This window comes from Coptis chinensis, chromosome 7 (assembly GCF_015680905.1).
Source record: "Coptis chinensis isolate HL-2020 chromosome 7, ASM1568090v1, whole genome shotgun sequence".
Classification (NCBI taxonomy): domain Eukaryota; kingdom Viridiplantae; phylum Streptophyta; class Magnoliopsida; order Ranunculales; family Ranunculaceae; genus Coptis; species Coptis chinensis.
Window position 1 is genome coordinate 62,544,589 of NC_141462.1, and position 5,412 is coordinate 62,550,000.

The 5,412-nt window shown below is 33.3% G+C and overlaps 1 long non-coding RNA gene across 24 annotated transcripts in view; it reads right to left on the bottom strand.

Moving 5' to 3' along the window:
* Positions 1 to 335: 335 nt before the first annotated feature.
* The window catches only part of LOC147488304 (uncharacterized), an 11,856-nt gene continuing 6,779 nt past the window's right edge, over positions 336 to 5,412 (bottom strand). For 9 of the 24 annotated variants that reach the window (XR_015201054.1, XR_015201041.1, XR_015201037.1 and 6 more), the window contains 4 exons: positions 5,339 to 5,412; positions 5,182 to 5,228; positions 866 to 4,659; positions 336 to 734 (listed from right to left, as the gene is read on the bottom strand). The exon at positions 5,339 to 5,412 is cut by the window's right edge. This is a non-coding gene — a long non-coding RNA (uncharacterized LOC147488304). Of the gene's footprint in view, positions 735 to 865; positions 4,660 to 4,983; positions 5,044 to 5,181; positions 5,229 to 5,338 lie in introns of all 24 variants that reach the window. The other 15 variants (XR_015201056.1, XR_015201052.1, XR_015201055.1 and 12 more) reach the window with 15 other exon arrangements.

Below are 5,412 nucleotides of genomic sequence, written 5' to 3' on the forward strand. Positions count from 1 at the left end.
ATTTCAATAACGGATATAAACCGTTACAATATATTAGTAACAATTAATAACTTGTATGCAAATGATTAATTGTTGGCAAATTATCCATTTCTAACGGATATAACCGTTACTATTATTCTATTAACTATTACCAAACGGAAGGTTCAAATATTTGTAACAGTTATATCCGTTACTAATAGTTTGTTGTATTAAAAAAATAATTCTCTGGGCATTTTTTTTTAGTTTGACGACTTGGAACTATTCACTCAAAAATATATCAAGCCAAATTCTTCTATTCATCCATTAACAATCTCTACCACTAGTCACAACACCATTTCCAACATTACACAATCACAAATACAATATACATTTTTATCAATAAGTGATGAAGAATTTCAAAAATAAATAGTGGGGATTTTCGCCACGTCCAAACATATATAAAAACAAACCCCAAAACATACAAGTATCTTAGCCATAATACAATAAATAAGTTGTGGACATTGATCAAGGCCTATCAACACTTTAGCCAAACAAATAATTAAACCCAATACTAACATCTAAAGACCTTCATAAATATCAACAACCAATGCCTTATTTATGAATACCAATTTGTTTTCTACTAGTCTTCAACACCAAGCTCCATTGCACAACATAACGCATAACTTCATTCACGCTAACACACATTTCATCTCGGTAAAATGTTGTAGAAAATATGTGATCTACTCATTGAAAATTGGCCAATTCTTCATTTTCACCTTTAAAAAACAATAATAAAAATGCTCAATTATTCCAACACAAACAAGAAATTGAAGGACAAATGTGCCTTGACATAATGAACTTCAAGACAAAGACAAAATCACAAGAGAATAAAAATCCTAGTACCGACCTACTTAGAAAATTAGAAGGTTCAAAACAACACCACGATCCAAGAACGACACTATGATGCGCATCATCATCCTCGATCCTCCTTTGTATTACTTACAAAAGAAATCATTAAGTTTCTAGAAAATCTAATGGAAGCATTAGCCAAAATGAATTTAAAATAAACCACAATGGTATAGCATTTCATGTATTGAAAAGAAGCATAACAGACCAAACTACTTCTTTTAGGCATAATATAAACAAACTAACGCTGTATTTCAACTTCCAAAACTTGGAGTCCCACTCAATTTTGTTGAAACTTATCAGGTTTATAGTGATAAGTTCCAACTCCATAAAACTAGAAAAATATCAAACAATTGCTGAAACTAGTCTGATACAACTCCTAGCTTGTTCTTCAGTTTTTAGGAAGAAAATCAAAGACAACTACCAAAAGTTGCAAACTTCAAATTCCAATACACTCTAAATTGAATAAACAATTGAACAACAAAAAATAGACCAAAGTACCAAAACTATAGCTAGCTATTTGCAACAAACAAAGAGTATGCAACAAATAGATCACCAAAGTACATAATCTGTTACCATCCTTGCATCGCATTGAAAGAAGAACATGTCCAATACAAACCATAACACAGGTCCCTAGTGGCTTACCAAAAGCAACTCTCATCGAAGTCTGTTCTTGAAGTATGGGAAATATATAAAAATGCAGCAAAGAATGTTCAACTAAAGGTTAAACTAAGTTAAATTAGTAAAATAACATACAAATGTATTTCTATTTAGCTAGACAACATTCTTCAATAAGATGCCCAAGAACTTGAGTTGAGACCCACTATCTCACCATACTCTCTTATGCGATTTGATATTAGCATACATATTTGAAGAAACCCTCCCTTGTAAGAACCTGATAGAACCCTTAAATATGGATCTCTTGCCCCCCCCCCTGTATCTTAAAGTGTGTGGCGTGTATGCCAAAGCAGCACGCATATGTGGATGAAGAGTATCATCAAATTACTGCTCTAATCTAAGTACATGTACCTCAAGGGGAAAACAACTCAATACTCAAGGTGGAGATGGTAGCTATTCAGAGCAGGCTGGAAATATGTTTAAAGGTCGGATATCCAAGGGTTTAGGTAGTATTAGATTCACTTAGGGAAATCCATATCATTGTGAGAAAGGTTATACCATAGCTGTGCTGGAACATTGTTTATCCTAGTTACAGAGCCAACTGGAAAGAATTACTTATAGCATGTCTATCGGGAGTACAATAAGGCCATCTGACTGTTTTCCATGTCAAAAGGATCATTGGGAAGACACATCATATAATATATTGTGGGAGATAGTCGTTCACAATTTGTCTTGTTTTGTATATATTTTCTTATATATTCTTGACCTATGAAACTTCAATTATATCTATGAGGTTTTAAGTAGGATTTCAAACCAATAAATATAAAGAAAAGATACAGAAGACCTGAAATTAGCAGGCCACAGATCACTGATGTTAATGGGTACACAGACCTGAAATTAAAAGTGCTTACTGAAATAAAATCAAGGTAGAGTGACTTGTACTTACCTAGACATCCTTCCACAAATCATCCTTTTTTAATTAATTCTGGAACATCTACCCAGTCCTTGTACAAATAGGTGGGTAATGTGTCCTAGCCACCTTCCCGACTATTGTGGCATACTTGCTCGATATTGTCTAGTAGTTTGTCCATCATCAGTGAACTCCACTTGGAATCTTGGACCTTCTATCATCAGTTAATAACACAATGGAGTTGAGCAACAACCTTTACCAAATCATCATCTAGTTCTAAAGTTAAATCTAATAAACAAAGAATAAATAAAGTTAAACTTGAGCTGGACAAAAATGATTTTACACTCGTCAAGTCATTTTAAAAATCATATATAAACACATCCCAACAAAAGCCCATTTTACTACCAAAGTTTGAAATACCCCACTAGCACTCATTATTCAAAACAACTTGTAAGTCCCTTAGTTATTTAGTCGTCTATTTCATTTAATAGAACTTCCATCACTAGCTACGACCTATTTTGAAATCATCATATAACCAAAATAATTTGACCCAAGTCCTGAGTTTCCATGATTGATATTCACACACCAAAATTTAAATACTGAGTTACAAATTGAGATTAGCAAGGACAACAACAATGAAGTCAAGAAACCATAGACAATTCTACAGGATTTTTAATCAAAAGCCTCGATATTTTAATAACCCCTATCAATCTTTCGAACCAATCAATTTCATCAAATAACTATCATTCTTAAAATCAATTTCATCAAATAAGTAAGATTTCATGTTTAACTAATAAGATTGGATGAATTCAATAGGAAAAATATAAATATGACATAAAACTTGAAATAGATTTGGCGGAACCTAGACAAACTAGTGATGTTCAGTTCTTTGTATCCTCCCCTCCTCATTTTCTCTCGAGAGAAATTCTAATGTAAAAAAGATATAACATGCCATAAACAAATCGATGAGGAGAACGTCCAACCCCTTTCTCATTCTTTTCCTGCATGCCATTGTTTGTCTTAATTACTAACTAGAGGTGCGGTCCTTGAAACATTAATAATTCATTTTAGGTAAGGTGACGGGGCGCGTCCATGCTTGCTGTTGGCTGCTTGGCTCCCCCTCTTAAAATTAGATGATAACTTCCTCTTATTCCAGGAGGTGTACCCCACGCCTATCCTACTTAACTTAGATAGAGATAGACCATATATTCTCTAGACCAGCTCATGCTTTAACTAATAAAGTGTCTAGTTAGCTTAATAATAAACTACGCTTATTTTACATACCTTGTCTGCCTCCTCTTCATCCCACATGTACATATACACCACCCCAATTATAAGCTAGTTAGTCCATTAAAAAAAAACATATTTTATGTGGTCCATGAAATTATATTGCCTAAAAAAAACATTTGGAAATTAATACAAAATCAAGCAAATGAATAAAATATACTCCGGATACCGTACCTTGTAACCGAGACTAATTTAATATCAGTACAAAATAATTTCCGACTATCGTCGACAAAATAAGTCTACACAAAATTTTCTATATTAGCGCTAAAATGGCATGTAAAATTATTAGAATACTCTTTGGTGAAATTCCAAGTCATTACATTGGCGCCAACCCAACAACTCGATTAGATAATATCAAAACTGGCACAACACGTTCACAGAACTCATTAACACAAAAAAGTAAGTTACCTTTTTAGTATTAACACTTGACCTCCAAATCAAACAAACCATGTAACTTAAGGAAACTCAATGCGACAAATCAATTTACAGTTACAAAAATGTGGGGTATTACAATATTGTACTTGCATCTATTAAAAATATCTTAAACAGCCGAGCTTAAACATTGTGAAGCTGAACTTGGTCGACTTGAATACCAACTCTAGTGTTAAAGAGTGAGTAGAGACTAAGTTCTAATTGTCACTTAGTGACACATAGACACCTAGGAAGAAATATATACGATCTCCTCTACTGAGCAATTTTTATTGAAGTTTGTGTTTTAATATGTTTTATGTGTGTGTGTGACATCGACAGTATTTAACTTTTGGTGGGGCTAGCAGTTGTACCTTATGAAATACTCTGAGTACTTGCATCTCAAACAACATGTTGCTCCAACTTAATCTTCTGCTTTGCGTTTTTTTTTTGCTTGAATCTTCTTCTGCTTTGTTGGACTGCAGCAACTTCCAATCCCTGTTCGGGCTGCAGCAGCAGATTATTTGTCAGATGAGGCCGACAACACATCGAGTCCAAGATCCAGTTTATGGCTGTGTAAAGATTATAGACCAGTTATGACAGCAGATAACCATGCTACAACATGAACTAGCAAAAACACAAGGTGAAATTGATTTTTGACTACCCATCTAATGAATAATCCCATGTCCATCCCCATATAAATCACACTAAAGCTAAAAAAAATGAAGTAAAAATCATATAAACGAAGATTTTAATAAAAGGGGTTTCATAAAACACTTATAAATCAACATAAAACCATCAAAGATCAAAACTTGGACAGCCCCAGAGACTTAAATCAGCTCATAAACTGTTAACACTATTGAATAATGAAGAAAAATGTGAATTAGAAGGCAAACCTTGTATATTTTAGAAAATCTTTACATGTAGAAATGCTAACTAAAGTATCCAAAACCTAGCTAGAGCAACACACAAAATATATATAAATTAAATCAGTACAATAAAAAGCAAAAGACAACTTCAAGCATCGGTTGAGTTCTAGTGTTAAATCAATTAACACTAGAAGCACTAGAAATTTGAAATATTTAATTAGTTACCTTGGCAAAAAGCAACCTTTTTCTCCAGTAGATCACTTCTCTAGAACCTTAAACAATGAAACCAAAAACCAAAATCAATTGAGAAAGAGTGACAAAGAAAAAAATGAAGAATAAGGACGATGAGAAAACGAAGAAGAAAAGAAAGATGACGACTTACCAGTTAATTACCAAACTATGAGCACTGAGCAGCGGCAACAGTTTTAGACTTCCAAGTTTTCCTTCATAACCTTT